This window comes from Pomacea canaliculata, linkage group LG7 (genome assembly GCF_003073045.1).
Source record: "Pomacea canaliculata isolate SZHN2017 linkage group LG7, ASM307304v1, whole genome shotgun sequence".
NCBI classification, from domain to species: Eukaryota; Metazoa; Mollusca; class Gastropoda; order Architaenioglossa; family Ampullariidae; genus Pomacea; species Pomacea canaliculata.
This window is the reverse complement of record NC_037596.1, coordinates 14,308,174-14,334,756: the sequence shown is the minus strand read 5'-3', so window position 1 is coordinate 14,334,756 and position 26,583 is coordinate 14,308,174. Positions and strand designations below refer to the sequence as shown.

Genomic DNA, 26,583 nt, shown 5'->3' with positions numbered 1-26,583 from the left:
AAATGGAACAATGCTTTCCTGTCACCTACCAACAAAAAAAAAAAAGGCCTGAGTAAAAGTGGAAGAAGAATTGGATACTTACACAGAGCCAGCAAGTGTTGATAGACAGAACCAACGGAATCAACTAGTGTCACTCATTTCAGCTCACCACATCATTGTTGTTTAGAACATATTATAAGTTGCTCTATCGTTGGTCGTTGCTCTTTTCTCCATGAAAAAATAAATGCAAGGAAATTTCAAACTGCGCGAAGATGCGCAGTTCTGTATCCTGTGTTAACTACCTACATACCTAGGTAGAATGATCTTGAATGTGGATCCAGACAGACTCTCTTTATCAAAGGATTTTCTCACAAAATGACAGATGACCCAGCAGCTAAAAATACATCCTTTACGATTTTGTTTTCAGTTCCTTCACCCACCTCGACCATGCCATATAGGTATACGTGTTAGGGGACCAGGGATTTTTGCTATCGAAACATTCTGCGAGAAAGGGAGCTACGACCCAGGCAAAATGACAAATATTCGGATAAATTTCAGGAAGAATATTTTCTCGTCCACTCACTCACACGAAACACAAAACAAAAACATACATTATGCAAACAAAGTGAAACATTTACCTTGGAAACACAGAAAACCCTGCAAATAAACGAACAGTGGGGTCAGGAAACATATCTTGATAGGAAAAAGAAAGGATGGATAAAAAACTATGAAAGAGAGAAACACAGGTTTCACAATATACAATGTTTTCCTGTATGCTTGTTTGACAACCATACATAGCAACAGACAGCAATGTACAACAAGGCCACATCCCTTCTAGAAAGTTCGACAGAAAAATGGCAGGAGGGCAAAGAGGTCACATTAGTCCACAGGGTCTGTGTGGACAGGATACTACAGGGGCATTGTCTTAGAACTCCCGTTTGTACAAAGATATTCCACATGAATATTCCGGTAAACCAATCTCAGTTTGCTCCTGGATGATCCATGGAGGTATTCTTGGAAACACAACACTCCTCGGCAACATTCCCGGCATGCATATTCATGGCTAACTGTAAGTGGTGTCCAGACGTAGGACTCAGCTGAGTGGTGTATAGACAAAACTGCTCGAGAACAATGGCCTGTTACTTCTGTCCACCTACCACCCACCACTCAACCACCCCGGGTCTGTGTAAACCTTAAAGTTTTCTTTCAAAAGTCCCCCGTGTAAAAAAGAATAATGAATGATAATGGAATCCTGATTAGCTTCTCTTTATAAACTGTCTGGAGTTTTCTGTGCGGAGTAAGTGTATGGATTGTTCTGTATGCCTACAGTAGACATGTCACCAGCCACTGCAATTAATTAATCAATCAATCGATCGATCTACCTTGTAAGTAATCACGTGCCTTTGTTCTGTCAGCGCCAAAGGCTGTAGTACAAAGGGAGCAAGGAAAATAATTAGAGTGACTCAGAAATGAGTGATGGTGATCATGATGTGCTCAACATACATAATTCAGTATATATAATCATTACATTAAATATCTCAACATTAATTTACATTATATCAAGTATCTATAATGTCAAGTGGTTAAATTTAGCCCTAATTAAACGAACAAACATTTTAAAGCACCAAGTGTTGACAACTATTTTTAAACTTGTAGATAATAAGCAAATGTTTATTAACTACCAGCAACAGGAACTTCCCTGTTTATCATTATAACTATAAATTACAAATGAAGAGGACTTTTATATTTTGATGAATGATCCTCCCTCTACAATTTGCGAAACAACCTCCAGCCACCGAGGGTGACATACAAGACCGACATTATTGGAGTCTGTGCTATTCTTCATACCCGCTATTCTTCTACTGATATGTGTGATAGCTTATCTACTACAGCAGTACATTCGTCAACCACACTAATATACCGACTGTAACCATGATGAACTGATGCTCCTCCTCTTTCAACACCATCCTTGCCTCATCGACACTCTCCTCTGTATTCTTTATCTCTGTATCCTTTAGTTCATCATTTATTTGTTTATTCAGTATTTTCAAATGGTTCAAAAGGAGAGTGATGACCATAGATGTCAACACAGCTGTGAGATGTATGTATGTTAACTAAAGTGACCGCCCAGTAACCATCCTTCATCATCTACCCCTATGTTTATCACGATGGCTATTCTCGATGTCCGTTACAGCGATAAAAACAATGTCTCCCTCGAGAACCATCGTTCATTATTCAAAAGCGTGCTTAATCGTAAAAAAGTGCTTCGGAAATTGCCAGGAGGACAGCAAGCTAGACTACAGCACGCTCGGTGGTGAGAACTACCCGCGGGACAGGATCCACACGGGAGTTATAGATACACTCCAACAGGCTGCTTCAGTCACGTGACACAACGTATCCGCAGGAGTGCTTGGGGAGGGCTAGGGGACAGTGTATCTCGCAGAAGGTGGACGACCGATGGGATATTCGAATCCAAGCTCGACAAACATAGTGAACAGATAATACCCGGGGTGGGGTCAAAGAGCCATGAAAGATTTCTATCAAGAAGCTTAGCAAAAACATTCACAATTCGACAATCGAGTCCGTGAAACCCCCCATCACGATTTCATGTACTTTTTTTTTTAATAAAAAGGATGTAATGGATAGTTGGTTTGCTGCAAATTTGTCACCTCCCTACTGCAGCCAGCGAAACTTAAACCCCCTCCACACCAAGATGATGATGATGAGAATAATAATGATGAAGATGATGATGATGATAATAATTATCAAAAAATCCCTTGTGGCAAGTAGAAGGTAGGACTAGTGGATTAGTTCTTCTATTTTAGCATGAAACTGAAACCAGACAAAAGAACAAATTAAAGAGTCTGCCAAAAAGTTAGGACAGTAAAATAATGCGATTTAAAACAAACACGCGCGTTCAAGGCGCGTGCAGCTAATGATGGCGTCCGAAGTCAAGAAACTTTCTGCAGCAAGGGCCCATCACTCGCCCACAATAATATCATCAACAGTCTGACACTCTCCCTGGGGCGCCGCTAAGCATATAACAATATTATTACCATATTCAAGTGCCCGTCGGACGCTCCGGCCCAGACAAGTACACCAGGGCCCAGGATGGATGGCTGGGAGCACTTCTCACCAGAGACCGACTTTCAGACATTTTGTGACTTACACACAACCTATATCTTCACTAAGCTACCAATCCCGCCGAGCCCATTCCTGCCGTCCTTTTTATACATTTAAGAGAAACCCATTAGAGCAAGGTGTTGGTGGGTGGGTGAGGGCGGGTGGTTGGGAAGATGAGAGAGGAAAGACGGGAAAACGCGAGAGGAAGAGATGAGGGAAGAAGAAATAGGATGGGTGGGGTGAGTACTGCTTAAGTCGAATGGACGTGAAGAGAAAGGACTGGATGAGAGGAAGGAACAGTGTCTTCTCCCTTACAATGCCGATGGTAAGACAGGCGAGGTAAGACAAAGGACAGACAACCTAATGGAGAAGAAAACGGCCTATTGCCGCAAAAATCTCTGGAAATCCACACTAACACACCGGTTGACGACGGTGCTGCCATCTAGGCAAAGAAGATCAGGACATTTGGTAGTGTGGATGCAATGTGTGAACAACCACACACAAATGAGAGTAAGCCTGCCAAGACGATTCAGATCCCACTACAAAGTGAAAATGCTGACAAATATAAACATTATACATTGTGTATGGTGTGTGGTGATGGTGGTGTTGGAAACCTTGTACAGCGGGAAATTCTAGCAGACGACCAAGCTTGTGTTAATTTCAATTCCTACAGGTGGACATGAACAGGTGGTCCATAAATATTCAAATTAAAGTCTCGTTTACAGCTTCATTAAAAAATTTTTAAGACTTCATTAAAAGGACAGACGGTTCCTTTATTAACTCCCCCAATCGTCATGCAACATACCGGACAGCAACTGGAGATGAAACGACTGGTCACATCTGTGGATCGTCTCTTTAAATCTTTATGAGAGATGATGTATGTGCATGTAGCAGATGAGACAAAGAAAACAAGAAAGAAAAGAAAGGAAGGTGGGAACAACGACTTCCGCATTACATCACACAGAAGATGACAAATGACAAATATCTATTCACGAGGGTTTCAGAATATGCAAAAGTTATGCTTTTTTTCACATCTAGCCCTCGAACTAAGGAAATGAAACTAAAACCACTTTATGACCAAAGGCACTACAATAAAAAACCAGATGGAAAATGAGAATAGGTACATAGATGAAGGTCCGATGTCTAATTTGACAGGTATTTTGCGACTCGTGAATAAGTAACATGTGCTACCTGTGCAGGTGTGTAGGAACAGGTGTTTACAGTTTGGGTAGGAGGCCTCAATGTACACGATTAAAGGCTTGGAGATGGATTATAGGAATCTGCTTTACTGGATTCTGTTTGTTCGAGGTGTGCAGGAAGGTTGTTTTATAGAATACTACCTGAATATTTTAGCCTCGTTTTCAATGAGTCGATTGTTGGTATTGGCGAATTGACTGAGGGGTCCTCTTGGTATAAAATATTAAAGTAAGCCTATAGACCAAAATAATTAATACAAAATGTTTTGGAAGATCATTGATAAAAGAGAATATGTGCGATGAAAGAGGATGAACAATGAAAAGGACATAAAATAATGAGACACTAATAAAACTGAGAAGCCATGACAGATCACAAGACTGTACAGTCGTCCTCGTGGCCAGGCCCTGATGTCTGAATGCCATGTGCAGGAGATATCATGGCAAAATGAAAATAAATAAGAACATTTTAACATCTGTCTCGAGTTAAACCCTATCCTGGCTCGTTTTCCCTTCCCGATTGCCAGCCTCAAACTTAAGTTTTTTCCTTATTTTTAATGTCAATTGTTTGTCGACACTCGTGCGCAGTACGACAGGTGCACTTCCTTGGAGAGGATTGCGGGTGTCTGAGGATTTGTGAGTTAAGCCAAGGCGAGCATTAACACAGATAACATGATGATTGTTACCTTTTAGATATTTTCTCGATCATAACAGCCAGTCTGGGGCAGCCCTTCGTACCAGGCAACACTGAGAATCGTGACCTCCTACACAAAATTTTGTCTGTGTAATGCGACTTTTAACAAGGAAGATACCCATGCCAAACACAAGATACCCGAGTAAAAGTGGACTCGCTTGCAATCCAAACAAGAGAGAACTAACCCGAAGAGACTTACCAATGAGAAAAAAAGGAAAAAGAAAGTAGCAAAGACGGGTACCATCTCCGAGACCGGAAGTCCGGGACTCTTTTCCTTTCGTTAGACACAAAAGGTTTTCCATCCACGGGGACCTCGGGGATGAGGCAACCATCTCACACACATACCCAGTTCTGAAACGGCTAATCCCAGACAAGGCTTCTCGTGGATGATCTCTCCTGTCGAGCTATTGTTTATCGCGCTGGCAGTGACGTCAGCCTCTTGCCCAGATGGCGCTGCAATCCACAGAAGGTCAGGAGTTCACAGGGCGGGGTGCTGCTGCAGTGAAAGGGGGAGAGGGAAGGTTGAGATAACGTGTCTCAGGGAAAGCTAGCAGGTTGTACAGTTTCTCCCGACATGGTGTAATACTCAACTATACAACCGACTACCTCAGCCTGAGTGCACGCATAGCTTCCGGTAGGGGAGGGGACTCCTTGTATGCACACGCTGGTTGTAGTCCTTGACAACTGACCTTGGTGACCCTGACGAGACACCTTTCATGCGAGGAACATCACACAAACAGGTGTGCACAGGTAGACAGAAGTAAACTTTAGACGTTTCCTCCACTGAGTCCTTTCCTCCAACCCCAAGTTCAGCATTTTGTCTCAGGGATACATGCAGTGCACTAAACTTACCTAACCTTTACCCTATGACCCCACGTTCAAAACCCCTCATCCCAGTCAGAAAACCCGTACCTAGTGAGAGACAGGTCTTCACCAAGTTAGACGTTTATTTGTCCAGAATCCAATTTTAGCTCTCTTCCTCCCCCCTCAGCATTTTCTGATACTCCTTGAGTTCTGGCGCGCGCACTCAAACACCATCTTTCCCGCGACAACAGACCTTTGCCCTTCACACCCCTGAAGAACCACCACCAGCGACAGCCGACGACCTCACTTGCCACATGTCACACGCGTCACTTACGCTCACGCCGTTGTTCCGTCACTCACGAGGACGTCACGCCAGTCCGACACATCCTCCCGCACCTTCCTCCCTCGAACAATCCTCGCCAACGAGCCCTCGTTTTACTTCGTTTCTCTCTCCCTCCCTCCCTGCTACTAAATCTCCCTTAAAGTGCATCTGAAAACGACTCACACTTGCTGGCCGACCAACAAGTAAAGTGTGAAAGGTCCACGAGAAACATTCGGCGACCCGGTTTTTCTACCCACCCGTTTGTTCTTCCTCTTTCTGGGAGAGGATGGGGAAGTCTGGAGACACGTCTGTCTTCACACCTCTAGAGTCGGTTGGTGACATGGACTGGCAACTGTGTGTGTGTGCGAGGGGGAGGGATGTGATGGTGGGATAGAGGAGCAAAAAATGGTGAAGGTGGAAATGCAGGATAGCATGATGTTACGGCTCGTTTGATTGGTTGTACACTCCCATGAGCGCCTGCCTTGGGAGTCTAACGAGTTATTATCAGGGAGTGTATACGACCATTGCTACATCAGTAGTTACACAGAAAAAAAGGTTTTTGTTCTAAAAATATAAATATTCCAGATGAACGATTAGCTGTTAGTGTATTCAGTATGTGGAGCTGAGACACGTCCTATACGAAGGAAGAAAACCCACAGACAGCAGGAAAGACAGAAGCAAGAGGTACGTGCAGCAAAAAAGATTCATTTCTCCCTAAGACCGTGTGAAAGTGCCTAGCTGGGCGCACAACCCGTTCCATCCGTTTGTTTAAATATTCCCTCGGGAATGGACATTCCACTTATTAAGTGACTTCCACGACACGTGCACACTGGCAGAGAGTGAAAGGCAGCTTCTGCGATTATTTGTGTGCCACATAAATAAATAAGTCGCAGACAAATAAACGTGCTGAAACGTTAGTCAGCTTGGGACGAGACGCCATCCATCCCAGGATGCACGCAGTCACGTGATCTCGCCATCAAAGCGCCATCTCTCGACGGGCGGTCATCAGCACCGTCCCCCCCCCTTTCCAGCCAGCGCGGCTCGACATCGGTAGAGGGTCTGGTAGCAATCACAGGCAAGACAGCTAACGCCGAAACAATTGTCTCATATGCAGCAGACGGCAATCGACGTCAAAGAAGCTTCTAATAAAGGTGACAAAGATAAAAAGCCTGCCGAGAGTGATCGTCGAGGGTCATCTTAGATTGGCGAGGGCAGAGGGGTAGGAGGGATCATTGGGGTGTGGAGAGAGGAACAGTGAGGCGGCGACTTGTGGACGGAGAAAGAAGTGTGAGAGAGGAGAAGGAAAAAAAAGTGTTGTAGAACCACACAATAATCAATAAGCTAGGTTTAGTATCCAGACACCTCTACAGCCCCTTTAACTACTAAACCTACTACACACTATCTATCCTCCAGAGAGAGAATGTCTGGGTCAGTGGTATTTTTTTTCAGTGTTCTTTCTTTGGTTGATCAATATTAAGTGAAAACTTTACCGCACACACTCACACACACAGTAACAAGAAGTTCACTCCCAGACAGGCGAGACTTCACACACCTGTGCCCATCAACCAATAGGAAACTTCTCTGTGTGTGTGTGTGAGGGCGCTTGGGTGGTTGTGTATGTTACAGGCAAAAACCTGAGCGTAAACCCCAACATTTATCTTCCCTGCTCGCAAGATATCATACGCAGTCGATTTATTTGGCGACGGCTGTCCGGGAAGACAGGAAAACGGAACGACTAAATTCAGCGCTAGCCAGGCCACGGAGCCCAGTGTCGTCTGGGTCAGCCAACCCTGAATGCATCAACACGGAGCAGAAGAAAGACAGACTATAAAATGTTTCTTTCGAGATGAAAACATTTTTTTTTCGGGATGAGGGGTGCAAGGTCCCCAGGTCCCGAGGGTCTTGCATGAAAAAGGACGAGAGTGTGGGAGTGTCATGGAGGTCACTACGATTTATGATTTGATTCCCATTGGCATGACTGGAACTGTACCAAACATCTTCTACTCGTTTTCTCGCCTCCCCATGCCGCCCTAGTTACTCCTCGGTGTTTTTTCTTTACAGTTTGAACAGATCCAAAGGACAACTAAACAGCCATTGTCATCCTATGACTTAAGGAACACCATTTTTTATTGGCGGATTCGAACTTAGGGATGAACTGCCGAAAAGATGGCGACGGGAGACAAAAGAGGATAAGTCTGAGTTCTGCCTGAGGGCGTAACCCTCACGGACTGTGTCGAGGACCAGCCGAGGGTTAGACTGCTGTGGTCTTCATCACAACTACATGGCTGTTGGTAGTCAGCCCTGATGGTGGTAGTGTGGCTTACATCTATCCCGTTCATCTGTGCGTGCGTGTGTGCGCCCGTGGGTGAAGCAGACCGTGTGGAAGACTCAGACAGACAGACACGCAGCCTTATCTCAGCAGGCACTCGCTAGCCTCATGACACAGCACTTCATGGCAGACATTTCACAGGACTTCAGCCAGGCCAAAGCTTTGGAACGCTCGCCAAAAAATGAAACACCGCACTGACCTCTTTTACCTCCCCCAACTCCCACTTCCACAACTCTTGTCTGGTCCGACCACATGGATGGGTCCGTGTACAGACTGAGGCGAGGTTGGTGAGTGAGCGAGGGAGGGGAAAGTTTGGGCCTCCTAAGCTTGAAAATATTTTTTTAAACACTTAAAAAAGAATTTCTCATCTGTCTGTACTGTATCCACCCGACATGATGCTGACTGCTAATGGAAACGATTTGGTTATGGATGCTATTGTTCATCTCTCTTTCTCTCTCTCTCTCTCTCACACACACACACGAGCACACGCATCCCTCGGAAAGACGTTGGCATTGCATCTGTAGTCCGATAAGGGAGGCAACTTATCAAGGTCTATTACAGGCACCTAACCCGAATAGACTCCTGTTGGCGGAGTGTCTGTGATACCGACATCGGACCGAGGGTAGAATTTTAGGAGGTGTGTGCGGCGGAAGGTGGTGGGGTGAAAGAAGGAAGGGTGGACATATGGAGGAAGAGTCTGCGTAAGCTGCACGTCCATGTCTGCATCTACCTGTCATTCGGGTTACCTCCCTCTTCTTCACTCTCCAACTTTAGAAAACAGTAACTACTCTCTGATACACAGAACGTTCAAATCGTATTTAAAATAGTTGACATTCTTTGTTTTGTTTGTTTAAAAATAGTGTTTACAAGGTTAGCCATGTTGTGACTACACAAGCGCCAATGATTTTTATTCTTCCCTTTTCTTCTCATCAAGAATCCTAGTCGTTGGTAAATGTAAGTAGTAAGTAGGGCAAAGAAGGGTGGGTTAGGGTCGTCACACTTCCTCAGGTCATGCCAATGAGCGTGACCGCCTGATAGCCCGTTTCTACCTGCAGGTGTGTTTTGGATGGAGGAAGGAGATGAACCTTCCTGTCTAACACATCTTCATCCACTATTACTCTTCATCACTGTTCTATATACTTTTATTACAAGCGAACACGGAATAACAAGGCTACAAGCAACAACAAACACCGCCATAAATCCAACCAAAACCCCAAAATAACTCTAGAATAAACTAATACCAATCCTAAAAGTCCAAGCTTCGGCAAGAATCGAACCTCGAGCACGCAGCCTACAACATCGTAGTTCTCGTCTATGAAATGAGATAAATGGAATAAGTAGATAGGTAGAAATGTCTTAGGTCCTACCTCAAAGTGACCACCAGCCAGTACCGGCAAACAATAAGAAATAATAATAAAAAGAGCCAAGTGTTAAGAAAATGGCGAGGTAGCGGGTTTCATGCACGTGGGCCCACTGTACCTATTTATCTCCGCAGGCCGCCTCACCGCCACGCGTGGCCCAGCCGCGTGCGAACGCCTCGCCACCCGAGGGTCAATATATCAGCCGTGAGATGAGTAAGACTGGATCTGGGACGTCTGGCATTTGGGCTGCAGACAAGCTAAAAATATGACACGTGTCTTCTGGCAACTACGCGTGAGTGCGTGCGAGAACGAGGGAGTGAGAGAGTGTGCGCGCGAGTGAGAGAGAATCTTTTATTGCTTCAGTCATTACGAGAAGGGTTCGAGTTTATATACCTGGAATTCATATCTCTAAAATGCCTATATCCATATTTTAACCAGAATATTATTTATATCCTCAAAAATGGAGAGTAATATAGAAAAAAATCTTCTTAATACACTTATGAAATTACGGTAGAGGAACATTACCTTTATTAACAAAGATTAGTTGTACTAGTTGTGATGGTTGAGCTCTCCCATCCGATCGGATATAGGCATAAAAATTCAACATCATCATCCTTACTGCTTATTAAATAAATACTCAGACACCACCAACACCATCATCGTCGTCGTCTCATCAGCAGCTATGATGTGTCTGAAGGGATTTTTCGGAAAAGTCCTGCGTGTAAGCTAACTCCAACTGTATGCATCTCTCTCAAATGGCACAATCACCTCGTCCTGCTTCTAATCATGGGAAGAGGACCTTTTATAGACGACACTAGTCTAAACCCTCCGTCTAGCCTCGCGATAGAAGTAAACCTCTCCCTAAGCGAGGCCATTTCCCAGTTTCCCCGTCGTTGCTGCTCGAAGTCGCCGTTTGATTCGGCGCACATTTAACCCTTTCATTCCTTCTCTCCATCATTAACTCATTTTAAACGTGTGCTGATCGACCCACGAGGCGCGACGGGACTTTCCCCATCCCCACTTCCTTTCATGGTCTAACCTCAGTCTCCGTATCCCATCCAACACCCTAAGTCCATTTGCTGTGACCACGGGTAGTAGAAATATGACCCTGGTCCTTGATTATGGGGCTGGCGTGTTTGTACGCATGCGTGCCGGTACATGTATGCACGAGCATGCGTGTGTCCGCTCACGCGCGCGTACTCACGTACGAAGAGTGGAAGGACTGTTTGGGAGGAGCGAAGAGTCAGTACAATGGCGCAGCGCCTCCCTTCAGATTAAATGCGTATTAAGGGGAGACAAACAAGATGGCGCGAAAGGCCGGCAGTTACAGGGCAGTAAAAAGACTCTCGGCTGATCGGATATAGCGCTGGACTCGGGGCTGATTGCGCGGCCCGTGCCGGCCAACTCATTCTCCTTCCAGACACCCAGACGGCGGAAGCGGAAGTTTATGATCGCCTTTACTGGCTCTCCTCGGGAGTGACTGCCCCTAATAAGAAACGATCCCGCAATAAAAGCGCGGGCCCTAGATCAAAAGCGCTCGCTACAAAGGAACTGTTCCGCATGAGGGGCGCTTTCCGCGAGCAGTCCCCAACAAGGAAAACACCCGCCACCATTTCCATACAGGGCGATCTCGCCTTGAATGAAACGGCCGGCCATCAAGATGGCATCGTATACAGATCATAACTATCTCTCTTTTTTTTCCTTCAACGAGGGGAAAGAACTCTTGGTAGTCAAGAGTGGTCTCCCGACTTTAACGATCGTCGGTCTCCATCAAGACGGACGAGCGTTCTTGGAGGAAAGAAGCAGGCAGCCTCTGGCTGCAAGTGACCGCGGAACGCTCTCCTGAAGGCTCGATGTTATAAGGCCACGAGAGGACTACAATAGTCACAGTGAACAATCGCCATCACAGTGTAAACTAACTTCTTTAACACTAGGACGTTTCACGAATCACACACTGTATAAACCCACCCACCCAACAATGACACTATTTCTGAAAGAATACATGAAAAAAAAAAAAAAATAAAATAAAGATGAAAGTACGACCAAAAATTTTTTAAAGCTTCCTGATCAACTTGTTACAGGAGAAGTCATTAAGAACCTCTGCCAGCGGGACAGGTCACACAAAGATACTGTTTCACTTGTAGTCAGATATATGTCAACTGACACTAGTCATAAAGTATTCAATGACAGAGGTAATCAAAGGGAGACAAAAGACGAAATACAAAACACAATGGAGCAGTGTCCTCGTTGACAAATTAAAAAAAACTGCCCTCGTTTTACAGACAATGGGACAGGAGGACAACAGCCTTGCACCAGTCACCTCCGTATGTGTACAGCAGCCTTACAGTGGGTCTCGCAATTATTTTGGCACAGTGAACCACTGTCAGACCTAGTGCTGATAAGCCAATGACTAGCAGACATGTTCCGACGCCGAGCGGAACCAGAGGCAGTCCTGGCGCCCCTCCTCCTCTCCCCCCCTCCCACCAATATGTCTGTCTGCCCGTCAATGACAGACGAGGGCACACCATGGAAACCAGCCACGTCACATCTTGGTCACGCTACCTACACATGTTGCTAGGCGACGGTCGTCTGTGGATAAAACCTCCATTTCGAACCCTAAAACGACAAAAGCAAACACAAACATCTGCTGCTTAAACTCAAACTTTTAACTCCATCTCATTCAAAAAAAAAAAAAAAAAAAAAAAAAAATCAAAGAGCGGACGGAGGAAGTCAAACTGAAAGCGCATGCCGACTCGGCTATGATGCGTTGCCACAGCAACATTCACCCATAGCAACGGACTTGCGTCTGATAAAAGCACAAGTTCGGAAGCCTACGGGTTGAAGCGACTGGGCGGGTCCTCCGTCGGCCACTGTTCCCGGGTGGGCGAGAGATCGCGATATCTTCCTCATTCACTTCCACCATCTACTCACCCTTCTTCCAAACTCTCAACAAAAAAAAAAAAACGGCTCTCCCCACATCTCCACAAGATGGCGCCATCATCAAGCCCTCGCTGACGATTCTGTCAATACCTTCCCCGGTCTCTCTTTCTCCCTCGACCCACTTCTATTACTTATCTCTGTGATGTACGGTTACCACCAAATTAGGAGAGCCTAGATGTTTGGCATGCGGAGGTGTAGAGAGCGCGGATGTCCTGGGCATACCTGATCGAACAACTGGGTATTGTCTGCGCATGCGTGGGACTGGCAGTCACTGGCGTGGAAAATGATTAACGGATGTGTCTGAGTCAATAGGCCATGAAAGTAGCCGCAATCACAATATGGTTGTATAATTGAGGTCGAGTATATTGTCGTGTTCTTGTGTTGTTATGTTGGCCTCCTACTTGTTGTAAAGACTTCCGGTTAGGAATATTAAATGGCTGTTCCTTCGAACGAGGGTTCCCACAAGATGTTAGATTGTTCAACTTCATATCAGCACTTACAAGCCCAGACGACTGTTTGCATTCGAACAAATATTCGAAATTATTTACCATGTGAACGAACCTCACGCATGCGCCAGTCTATACCCAGTTGGTCAGTCATAGGAAGACATCCACCCTCGTTACGCCTCCAGTGGAACACAAATCATCAAACCCACACAACAGAGTGTTTATCTCCTCTACACTTGGCATCTTCTGCTCCTGCCCGAGTCAGTCACCCATGACAACCAGATTCCAGTAGATTCTGAACGATAAGACCGCCATCAGTCACACCCCCTCCAACTGTGGATTTGTGTGACAGGGTGGACGGGTCTGTCCTGATGGCGTGCACCCCGGCGGAACACCAAGAACAAGAGATTAACTGTAATCGAGTTGGTCTTACCCCGGGTCAACTACTTACATCAGACATATTATTAGTACAAAAAAGCACAATCTTTTTCTATTTAATGGCTAACTGATGATGATGATGATGATGATGATGATGATGATGATGTCCAAACACTGCAGAGTAGTTCAGCTAACCTCCTTAATTCACAGATGATTGACGACCTGCCGAGCTCACCCTCCATAATCTGAATGAAACATTTGGAAGAACGTTTGTACAAGAGACGCAGTGAGAACAGAAGAGAGTATACACTGTACATAGTAGACCAGGGGTCCATAAATAAGATTCTAAATATAGTTACAAGTCTATGTCTATATTAGAGTAAGTGTTTGAACCTGTTAAATCCATTTTGTCTCTCGTTCTTCTAATTTAGCCTGAAAGAGGTATAAAGACAGGAGAGGAAAGAGAAAATGAAAAGATGCAAAGAAAAAAAAACTATCCTGGCCAACCACTCACTGTCACAGTGGACTGTAGATGCTTTCAGGGAGATGGTCTACTGCACCTTGCCTCCCTCACCCTCTGTGTGTGTGTGTGGTTCATGCTTGCGTGACCTCTTGAGATCGAGCCTTAGCGAGTGACAAAGCACACACCAAATACATACATGTCCCTTGTGGCTGCTGCCTACTTGTAGCTGGCGACCAGGACGGTTGGCTGCTTGGCAGACGGAACGGACATGGCCTGGGCCACGTGACAATGGAGGGGTGGCAAGAACACTGCGCTTTTGGGAAGCAATGCAAGACACTGGTGGCCACCGGGAGAAGGCGATACAACTTGGTGGTGGAGGTGATGGGGAGGGGCAGCTACAGGCTCACGTCCACGACAACCTACAGGCAAGCATGCGCACCGTCTAGCCTGACTTCCTACTTCCGGCCGATGTTCTACTGATGCAAATAGAGTGACCTCCCCCTGTTTGATTTCATACCCCTCCCGTCTCGGCACTTGAACGAAACGAGATTTTTCCCTCTGTTATTTTTTTTTTTTTTTACCCTCTTTTTGATGCCATCGAATTTCTTCCAGAAAAGCTTTTCACTTCTAATTCTACTTTAATTTTTTTTTAATCTAGACTGTGGATGATACTAAAGCATGGTAACAGCACAGCTGGGACGGGAAAGAAAACAGATGAGCTCCCCTCAAAGATAACTCTTATTACTGAGACACCACGTCCAAGCCATCTTCTACTTCTGTCAGGAACTAATGAAAAGTCTTCCTTTTTTTTTAAAAAAAAAAAGTTTCTTTCGTGTTCAGTGCTTACTGATCTGAAAGCGGGTAGGTCTACCCCATTCAGATCCTGTCGTGTTGTTCATCTAGCGCTGGCCTGACCACTCCACTGTAGGACATGGCAGACTGACCATGACACAGGTGAACACACACTGTAGCCACACGCAGCAGGACCCGCCAACTTGCAGCTCCTAGAATAATATCACCTTCATCATTATCGCCGTCGTCGTCATCATCTTGCATCAGCCCCCAAGCTCCTGTTAGTCAGGTGGACGTCCTGCAAGCTTGCGGTCAACACTCAAGTCCCGCAAACAGAGTCCGGTGCCATCTGCTCATGGTGGTGTTCCTGGGGTGGACTTTTGTCCCGCAAGACCAACGAGCAGCTCATCGTGTGACAAGCGATCTCAACCTATCCCGGGTACAGGAGCACAGACACACTGACATGCGTGGACTGAATATCCTCTGGAAGACTACATCGAAGCACTTGTGGTTCTCTGGAAATACTTCATTGGGTCCTTTTCGAGGAATTTTCACAACGACTGAAGGAAAGTCGCATCTGTTGAACTACTTGTAGTCTGGGAGTTGGGGTGGGGATAGGGTTTGGTTCGTTTTTTTGAAGTCTTGCCTCCTTAAAGGGTAGGAAAAACTTTTTTAACATGTTCCAGCTGGTGATATATCCACTAAGAAGTAGTCGCTGTTCGCAGTCTTCACCAACATGACTGACAACCGTTTGAGCAGAAGACGCTGAGATGAGTAGTCTTTCATCCGGGTACACAGCCATCACCTGCACACAAATTTAAAAAAAATATTTTGTTAAGAAGTGAAAAAAATGTTAACAAATTTTCATTGGCAAAACAGAACAAGAAATTGCGATTGCACAACACTAACACCCTCCAGTGTGACATGAAACCTGGACACGAACCTACACTCTGTCATGTCCTTACAAACACACCAATGTTGTTCATGACACAGTAGTGTGACACAGCATGCACCGCGCGCAGTGACGTAGCACACACTCCATCCCATACCACGTGCTCCGTCACAATGTCTTGTGGATGGGTGGGAGATGGAGACAGGGGGGAAGGTGCAGGTCAGCTCAATCACGGGTCCACCCAAGACCACTCGGCTCATCTACCCACCGATAAAGACTATCCATACCAATCACGTGACATCGACCCGTCGATAATTTTCGTTCTAAAATGTGACATGGACCATCGCAATTTCCATATTAAAATACTAATATGGACCATGGCCATCTCCATACTAAAAATCGTTATGGAAATTTGACATGGATCACCTCAATTTCCATCCTAAACTATCATTTGGACTACGTCCATCTCCATAATTTTAACAAAGACATTTATATAACGAGATCCCGTATGTGTCACAACCAGGATAATACAACATCCGACTATGTTTCCAGCACTTATCTGTAATGATGTGAAAGCTTTATTTTTCATTGTCTCGGTCCCAGACACTTTTATTGACGGGTTCAAAAAGATCTGAAGCTCGAATGTGCCAGTCATTTTTACTGGCCATCTGGAAGCCGGGATGCAGTAACAATGGCCATCAAGTTTACAATGAACACAATCATTTAATAGCCTTCTGCAACTAGTGTTTGACTAGCAGTATAATCTAATCAACTACCGAACTGAGAGAGAGAGAGAAGCGCTGACTCACATTGAAGCTTCTAGAAAATCATTTAAAATAGGGAAGCACATGGAGGTTAAGTCTGTCTGGGAAGAAAAAGACAATACAAAGCTTCGATAAAGTTATCCAGAGTTTCAGTAAATGTCAAAAATTGAATGAAAAGGGAAGAAGGACAATGCAAAATGAAGCAGACAGAGCAGGTAAAGCGGCCCGCCTGTGGAGAGCTGAGGCGGACACTCTGCACCGGAAGGCGGCGCTCGGCAGTCCTGCTCGGCCGGCGCCCGGGGCTTAAGTAACTGGAGGCGATTGATTTCCGTCTTGCGGAAAGTCGGCTGCGCTGGCGGCACCATAGTCTCGTAGGACTTGCAAATGCTATTGTCTTGCCGAGGGTTCTCTGCGAAGTACTGACAGTCAACGACCCGCCCGGTGCTGTCGATCACATGGTTACTTACTGCATGGTGGTTGATGCCTGCGTGGTGGTGGTTGTGGTGGTGTGGTGGTAAAACAATGCACAAAAAAATTGGAGGGAAGTGAACCGCCCCTGTCATGTTCATTCAAACCGGGTGTATGGTAATCCACAAGACGCACACGCATGCACAGAGAGAAATGTAAGTTAGGGATGAGCAAGGAGTAAAAATGAACACCTTTCATCTCACATCGACGAACATGGAGATGATCCTACAGCCAGCGATGTCAGGCAAATCGACAACATCGACACTAACAGCAGCAACAAAACTTTTTCCTCACCTACCTGCACCAACCGCCGTATCACTCACATCACGAATATTAACTGGAGCAGGCACTTCATTATCATATCGAAAAGCACGAGAGGCATCATTCCATTTCGAAGAAAGAATGAAAGTGAGGATGAACATCTCGACTCCCGACACAGCCCGGGTGCCTGGCTGTCTGCGGTCCGAAGCTTTGCATTTTCTCTGCAGACACTCTCAAAACCAAAGCGCCGCTACCTGAAGAGAACTTAATGTCAACCTACCTTCTGTCTTGTAGACTAATGACGGGGTGGGATGCAGGGTGGGGAAGAGAGACGGATGAGGAAAAACAAAATCGATGTCTGGTAGGAATGTAGTGCACGGCCATGCTCTATTTCTGTGAACCAATCTATACGCCATTGTGGCTTCTGCAGCAGCTGTGCGGTGCTGTGCGGTAAGCTGACAGCCACCCGGAACGCGTTCAACTTACCTGTGCACGCCACCCGGTCGTGTGTTCCCCTCCACACCCACCCATACCTCTCTTCCCTTTACTGCAAGCGAGGGTGAGACAGATTGATTCCAGAAGCTTGTGAACGATATCGGAGTATTTCTTGCTTGATACGGGTATCTAAGTAAGTGAGGATTGATGTTTAGCGTCCCCACCCACTCGGAGCTAAAACCCGGTAAAAGAACTCAATGCTCCCCCAACCCCACCCCGATCCCAAAACGCGCCAGTGACGAAGCAGGTAAAGTACAGGTATGCATGGGTAGACTGTTCTGGGTGTTGTTCTCTCCACCCGGTTGGGTTCTGTACCTTCAAGATCTAAAGCAGCGACAGTTCGGTTTGTCTGTGAGCGACCTCGCCACACTCACAATCAATCAAGTGCTTGTAGGAAAGGTGTCAGTAGGCGGCGCGACAAGCCAGGTGAGACCATCTCAGACACGATCTCACGTTCCAGTAGATGGGAGACAATCGCATACTTTGGCGAGCAGAGACTGTCACTAATGTCCTCAATGGGAAACTCCATCGTCTGGAGGTCACTGGGCAGCGGGAAGTGACTGACCACGAAATATCGGATAGAACTCACCCTCACTCTACTGCTGTGACAGGCAAAAAAAAAAAATTCCCCATATCGGTTATTTAATTTATGCTTGCTGAGTGCTGCAAACAGCCTCGTTTTGAGCATAGATACACATACATACACGTCACCACAGACTAATCGCAAGCTTGCCGCGACTGCCAGCATGAGGGAGACTGGAGAGCTCTCGCCAGAGCTCGGCTGTTGCATCGAAGCTGCAAAGCAACGTAGTATGACGCGACGAGATGCGACAACGACCCAAGGGACATCACTTTGTGCAGCGCTCACCGATGCATTGTTTTTCCGCATTAAGTGCCTCGCCCACCCCACCCACATCTCTACCCAGATATCTCTCTGGTTCATGTGATGCCACGACGAGAGCTGGCAAGGTGCTTGTGTGTGTTTGTGTACAAAACCCGGGTACCGACAGGTAAGTTCTTGTCGGTGCTGGTAGACAAGCAAGCCGGATCCTCGTCTCGAAGTAATGGCAGGTGTCGGGGCAGGCGACAAGGTAGCGAAAGGGAGGCTAGTCTGACGGTAACAATGCGAGCGGCTCGCGCTCACAAGCCGTGGCGTATGACGTCAGCCAGCGAGGGCTTGGGCACGAACGGTGAAACCCGATGCCGCCGCCACCAACCACCACCTCCACCACCACCACTCTAGGCTCTCTCTCTCTAACACACACATTCAAAAGTTCAAATCGGCGCGCCGCAGCACCTAGTGACCTCTGACCCCGCGGCACTCGTGACCTGGCTTAACCGCGCCGGTTCGACCCGCCGCAGTCGTAACACCCACACACTCACGAACAAGGCGTCACTTCTTATCACAACCCCCTATCCCCTTAACACACACCCCCTCCACAACTGCTGCTCCAGGCTTCATTTCCTGTCTACCGTTGAAATACACGGTTCTCGAGGGTGAAGGTCTGGGTTTCCGACCAATCGCGGCCTCGGTCATGTCTGCACACCCACCTTTAAAAGTCCTTCGCAAAAAAAAAGGTAACTAATAAAAAAAATCTTCAACTCACCTTTTCACCTCGGTACACACCCTGATCACGAAGGTATATCGTCGAAAAGGGAAGACAGCGAGATGCTCGGAGGAGAAAACTGCTGGACCCTCCCGCTGAGGATATCCCAGCGTGCAATCTTACAGTCTCTTCTTTTCCAACCCCTCCCACAACACACTCGTGAGGTCACTATGACGTGTCACACCGACTACCGTTAGTTGGACACTTCAGTGGACATTCTTCTCACTCTGTCCAGCTTTTTTGTCTCACCCCGCTAAACACACACACCGACCCTCGCGCCATGTGTTCACCGCAGATGTGTGTCACGCGACCGCGTGCAGGCCCGAACGGATCGCCATGATGCTGCAAGATTGACTGCGCGAGACCCCGACAGGGAGACCCCTACTACAGCTCCTCACTTTCCTCTCTCGACAACCAGCTGACGCAACGATGACAGACGCCCGTGTCCTCGCTCTCCCTTTCGAACTCGCGGCCCCGTCGCTAACCCGGATGCCGCTACAACTCCGCGGGGTAGTAGTGTGTACGAGCTCACGATCCGCGTGCTCGCCTGTACTCGGAGTACGTGTCACGACGTCACGAGTTTTTAACATCAACGCCTGCCACAACGTGATGTCGTCCTGCTGCTACCGTGCGTCACGTCATAACGGCTGGCGGTTTTTTTCCGCTGATGACTTTTGACTCTGACGATGAATGCAGAGGCCTTTTAGTCTCGTTTACAAAAAAAAAAAAAAAAAAAACTACACAAACCTAACAGTTCTCAGTCCCGCATCCTATCCACGTGCTTCCTTCAACAACGGGTACCTACCACGGGTGGAATCCACCAATGAAATGCATGTCCGTCTCCATGTCTATAAGAAATCCTTTGTCAAGGAATTTTTTTTTTTTTTTGTTGTAATCGGAATGAAAGTTCTGAAGAAAGTCGTTGTCTTTCAAAATTTTGTTTTGAGGTAGGTGGAGCCACCAACACCGGCTAATTAATATTCACTTTTTTTTTTCTTGATCACGAGGTTTGTGGATACGTTCCTGGCCTGTCTCCTGATACGTTCGACAAGGGTTCTGATAGGAGACTGGGCCATGCAGAGACCAGTCAAGGTAACGGTCATCGTCCCTCGTTGTCGAAACCCACCAATCGGAGGTGAACGAGGTACCCGAGCTAGGCTGTTGGTCACGAACTGTCAGGCCAGGATAGGGCACGCGCTTTAAGCACCTCCCACTGACCAACCAACAAAAAGCGGCCTTGACCCGAAGGTCCACCCCATGCTAACCCTACCATAGTCTGGTTGAAGACCCAGCCCCTTCCCCCGTCAACGAAGGAGTGGGGAGAACGCACGTGCGGAGAATAATCGCGTTCCGATTGGTCAGCCCCACCTCTACGGGGTGCAGTCGCTATCGCCGTTACTCGGGATTGGACCTCGCGCTCTTTCTTCACGTGACTTGCTGGGGTAAAGACAACCCTCTTCCCCTACCACCTACCACCCACACCCGACGATTGGAAATTAATTTATTTCATAAATATCTCGACGAACGAGAGGATAAATTGTTAACACTCAACACCTTTGTGTGTCTCTCTCTCTCGACCATCCTCGACAAAAGAGAAATAAGGGGAAAAAAAAAAAAAAAAAACAACCAACAACTTGAGACAGGGTTAAAGTTGATAAAACTTTATGAGTCACGACCCTCAACCCGGTGACTCACAAAAAACCAGTCAAGATGTGAGCCGGGAGGTGACATCACAGGCACACAAATAAAATGTCTGAGGTAAGCTGAGGACAATGATGAGGTAATGGGTAAGAGCGATGTAGAAGATCGAGAAAGAAAAGTCAGGTGTAAAAAAAAATATGAAACCAGACGACATCAGTCTTTCCCCACCCACCTGAAAATTTTTGTACCCCTTGAAGGTGAGGGTGACAGGAGTTGTCTTACCGAGTGTCATGGCGTCTCTAGGGTCACCCAGCAAGCACCTGACATGGTTACAACAGAAATCTTTTAAAAGAATCCAGAAGTCGCTACTCCATCATCCATCATCGACGATGGCGCTGACTCACAAAACAAAAGAAAAAAGTCTTGGCGAGGGTTAGGATTTGTTAGGTCCAGAAGAGATTCCTGCAGGGGCTAACCGCCGAGGCGAGAGGAGGGCCTGACAATGTCTATTTGCAATGGCTTGTGTCTAGACAGCCACTACTCATCCACCCCGCACCACCTACACCTTTTCGCTTCTCCACCCTCGCATCATATCTTTCCCACGAGGTGAGAGTGTGCATATGTACTGAGGGTAGGGGGTGGAGAAAGCGGGAGGGAATGAGGAAGGAAAGTCGCTCGAGCTTTTACTTAATGCTGATTTGTGAATCAGGAGCTGCCGAGACGCGGATTTTGTTCGCCGAAGTTCCAGCAGTTTATTTTTTCAGCTTCTTTCTTCTTTTTTTTTTATGTCTGTCCGAGACTGTCACCGTCCATGCCTAACCCCGATAATTACGTCGCGCGAGGTGATCAAATCGAGGCTGAAAGATTATTGGATGCGGCTGCGAGGAACACGTGATGTGGAATCAGATGTGAGAGGTGGTAGTGATCATGAGCTAAGAGCAGTTAGCATTCAAACTCACATCTGAACACGAACAATGCATGAATGCGTGTGAGCGCGCGCGTGCGCCCAGTGACACTAGCGAGCTCGATAACCGTAATTCCTCCGATTGACCCTGATGTAGAATAAATACCCGTAAAGGGTTTGGGAAGGAGAAAAAGACTACCTGTATCTTTTATCCCTTTCCCCATGTCTTCCCTCTTTTTGTAAATGTGTCTGTGTACACGTGTCTTTTTACAATCACCTTGGTGATGAGGGGTGGTTACCGTTGGTTACCGCTCTTGTTAGCTGTTGGACACCCCTCTCGGCCCTATCTTCCAGAACCCTGAGGTCCAGTGCTACCAAGCCCTCCTTTTCATACATGTCCCCATCTCGGGTGGCCCCCGCCACAACTCAGCCCCCAGAAAGAATAAATGAAATCCGTGGAGGAAGATAGAGGAATAGCACGCGCCAGAAGCAGCACGCGCATCCAGGAGTAGAGGAGGTTGAGCACTGCTCTCCTCTCCCGCCTGGCGCACCAGACACTGTTTCCGCTCCTCTCGCGTTACAAGGCAGATAATTTTTTTTCCTCCTCCTACCCCCCTCACTTCTCCCTCTAAAGCAACTCATCCATCTTCATTCGTAATAATAAAAAAAGCTGGCCTGGCCAGTCACACTCGTAATGACTGTCTGGGGCTCGCGCACAAGATGACGGGAGAGTAGGTAAAGCAGTGTTGAGTAAGCTGACACCGTATCGCCCAATGAAAGTCGGTTTAATGGCTGGCCGACGATGAGTGTGTGCGTGTGGCACTTGAGGATGCAGCACACGCTCTTTGTCCGTTACACACCCATGCCTTAACCTTTATCCCCTTGACCCCCGGCACGGGCGTCCCATGACCCCTCGACTACAGCACATTCCCACACTCCTCCAGTCGTCGGTTGGGACGGTCAGGGGGCTCAACGGTTAGCGCCGGCCATCAATATAATGAGGACTGTCTGCCCTGGGTTCAGATCTCGTCTCAGGGCAAGAAACTTTTTTTCTGGCATGTGGAATCTCCATGGCTGGCTGCATGGCCGTGATATAGTTAGTTACTGGCTCGGTGTAATACACCAATACTTCCCCCCCACCCCCACACACACTTCGTCGGTTCTTCTTCTTATCCCCTCTCACCTTCTTCTCCCCCAACCACCATCCCTCAAACTCCTCGCGAGTGCGAGCAGCTCGAGCTCATCTCCACAAGGATTAAGCAAGTTTTATGAATATGTATGAAGTAACAGTAACACAGGCATGATTGTCTCAAGCCCTCGTTTTGTGCTGACAGCAGCAGTAGCAGACGACGCGAAAATAACGGCAAAGTGGTATGTATAGTAATAGGAGAGATGTTGTAGTAGTAGTCGGCAAAAAGAAGCAGACGACGACAATCAGAAGTTGTAGTAAAAGACCAGACACAGTGATAGAGTTCGCAGAAAAAATGGAAATACTTCAGCAAAAGAAAATGAAAATAAGTGAAATGAAAAGTTTTCTGAAATCGCTTGAACTTTTCTCTGTCTTTACACCACCACCGCCATCTCTCTGAGCATGCGCACAAAACCTAGTCTGGTTGCGATGCACGTGCTTGTTGCCCTCCGCAACACATCTTCAAGGAACGTGTGCACAAGCTCCGCCTTATCGTCGATGATTGGCAGCAGTCATGGGCTAAAAGTCCTGTTGGTGTCTCCAGACTGACAGATGACTGGACAAAGGGTACCTGGTGCACACCTGGACGCCAGCACCTCAGTACTACTTCACAGACATGGCCGAACGACACCAGCATCCGGGTGGCTTGAACTGTGGAACCCGCTGCTGCTGCTGTCCTGTCTCTATGATAATTTCAGCAATCGATGGGTACCTCCTGTTCATGTCTCAAAGAGAAACGACAGCGATTCCTGTTCATGTCTCTATGATGATTGACGGCAATCAGTCGCCACAATCGTATTACAGGATCGCAGATGATTGACGGGACACAAAAGCTGATCAGTCGTTTCCAGGGACATTCGTTGTGACTTTTTTATAAAAAAAATTATCCTTACAGTTAAATTACTTTGATCTGTCAGTCAAATAAACATGCACATGTGATAAAGCAGTAAACAATACATATCCGTTAAGTAATTGAACTCGTTCATTGTATTGCCACAATTTAACCTATTTATAGATAAAAAGATAGAGAGAAAAAAAAAAACAGAGAAAAAAGAAATGTCCAAACGATTGTGTATACCTTCCGAAATATTGCACACACAAATTTAACTCCCAGTCTTCCACATTTTTTTTTTTCTCTCTCTTACCCACAAGTCCCGAAAAAAAAACAACAACAAAAAAAAAACAGTCCTAATCAGACAGGTAAGACGACCCTCCCACCTATCCACCTGCAAGCTCGGCCATCGCTGTCCCCAATCTCCTACAACGACTTCCAATCCCTTACCTCGTCTCCCCTCACATGATTAGCTCTTTCCTTCTCACCTGTGCCGACACCTAACCGACCTTCGCTAGTCTCCTTATTAACAAGCAGTTAACTTTCGCACCTTGACGGCCACGCAAAAGGCTGATGACAATACCTCCGACAGACTTCCCCCCCCCCCAAAACCTACCTTGGCTGTCCTTCCACTCCGGTGCACAGACCTTCCCGCCGGCGGCTGGCGCTGTGTCAGCGCTGTCCCAGGGCCACCAGACCCTCGGCCGAGTTCGCCAAGCCGAGCCAGCCATGCGTGACCTGTCTGGCTGGCCCGTCATCGATCGCGTACCGTCTGTGACCGTTGTTTGCTATGTCGGCACGTGCGGTGGCGAGAGGGAGCGGGTGGTGGAGTTGGTAGCATGGGACTGCAATCTTGTCCTGTATGTTACTTGCTTGTGCGTGCGTTTGTCAGTGTGGTGTTAGTAGGTCGCAGTTTTGTCACACAACTGTCACTTGCCGAGGGTTAGCTGATAAAATTAGACCTGCTGATGCGACTGATCGAGACTACAGGTAACACGACACCTTAACGACATACCAGATAGCCAGAAGGCAGTGGCGTGAGCGATGACTCAGACGGTTGTCTTTACACTCCACAGAACCGTTAAAAACGAATACAACAATGAGAAACATTCATCAGTGAAACAAATGCAGTGGGTGGCGGCGGTGCAACAATCGGTGCATCGATGCGTGACGCGGCTTTGTTGTTCTTTCCATCGCCTACGGCCTACCTCCCACCCCGACCATACTGATCGTTCTGCACAGGACTCCGCGACGAGCTTTGTCTACCCGGGTCCCTACCCTACCCCCTCGTCAATAACCTGCACCAATGAACACCATTGCCATCTCGATAGGTGGTACTTGAGAACAAATGTATTATGTAAGTTTTATGTGTGTCGCCACTGAAGCATGTCCGCCCTAGCAGATCGGCATTCTTACAAATAGAAACATCGGCCTCGACCTTGCCTGGCTTTGTTGCCCAGCATACCTGTGTCAAGCCGTCCCAGCATGCTCCCTGGAAGTACCACTGAGATCTCCTTCATCCTCGATTATCCCTGGTTCCACACCAAAAACATCTCTCTCCCTCGTGACGGCCATCTTTGAGGACTAGGTGTTACACCCTCGCTATTTTCACTGCCCCTCCCACGCAACGTGAGATTCACCAGCAACTCTGACACATCGCCCTCGATCCGTTAATTAGAACCAATGATAAACATTAATTAAGTTAATACATGCTCCCAGCTCTCCCATTGGCTGAAGAATTCACACCGTGTATCCTTGTACATTCATGACGTCAGTGTTGCTAACCTCGACCTATGCATGAAGAAGATTGTAAGCTTTTCTCTGGAATAGGATGGTTTATCTCGATTTTCAAATAAGTAGCTTTCCCCGATCAATTTATTACCCACAAACCCCTGCTACTAATCCCTTAAGGTCATGACCACCCAAGAGGATCACCACATGCGACAAGAGGTCACACCCGACACGACCCTCTGTTGCCAAAGCCGTTTCAAAATGTCGATGGATAGACACAACCTCCCTCACTAGTGTCAGGTTGCTTGTGTGGATGCACAGACCGGGGCGCGAGGATCGAAGGACTGCAGCACGAACAACCAGGACGAGTTTGTCCCACAAAGCAGGGGGCGCCACCACACGTCCCGTTCTCGTGCGCTACGCCCACGTCCGATAATTATCGACAAGTCGAAACTACTGCTGCAACGAGAACGGCGAGGTGCGCGGGTGAAGAGCAGAGACTAATGGAGTCCGGAAGGAAAATTAATGCAGAAAAACAATCGGAGCAGCAACTACCCGTTCCTACTCTGGTCTGTCTCTCTCTGTCTCTCTCGCCAATCCAAATGTTTGGGTCAATGGCATCCACAAAAAAAAAAAATTTGAGTCTTGAGTTTCTCTCTCTCACACACTCACACTCTCGAACACACGCGCACAGAAAAGGTGTGTAAACAAAAGGAACAGGTAACTCTATAAATATCTTGTTCGACTCAACTTCTCAGTCTCTCTCTCGTAACACTAATTTCTGACCCTTTCACCCCGTCAACCTTATGTCTGGTGTCGGGTGTTCGTTTTTATCAGGACTGAGGTCCACCCAGACCAATCAATAGCCAGGTACGCTGGAGGCAGGCTGCTGTTGACTGCTATGCTGATAAGCTCACCTGACAGGTGAGACGCCGCCTATAGATGGCGCTAGTAGGCAAAATGAAAAAAAAACCA

The 26,583-nt window shown here is 47.0% G+C and overlaps 1 long non-coding RNA gene across 1 annotated transcript; it reads left to right on the top strand.

The window, feature by feature from the left end:
- Positions 1-206: 206 nt before the first annotated feature.
- LOC112567868 lies at positions 207-16,514 on the top strand. The gene is made up of 3 exons (XR_003099933.1): positions 207-2,046; positions 7,331-7,334; positions 16,502-16,514. It is a non-coding gene; the product is annotated as an uncharacterized LOC112567868 (long non-coding RNA).
- The last annotated feature ends 10,069 nt before the right edge of the window (positions 16,515-26,583 follow it).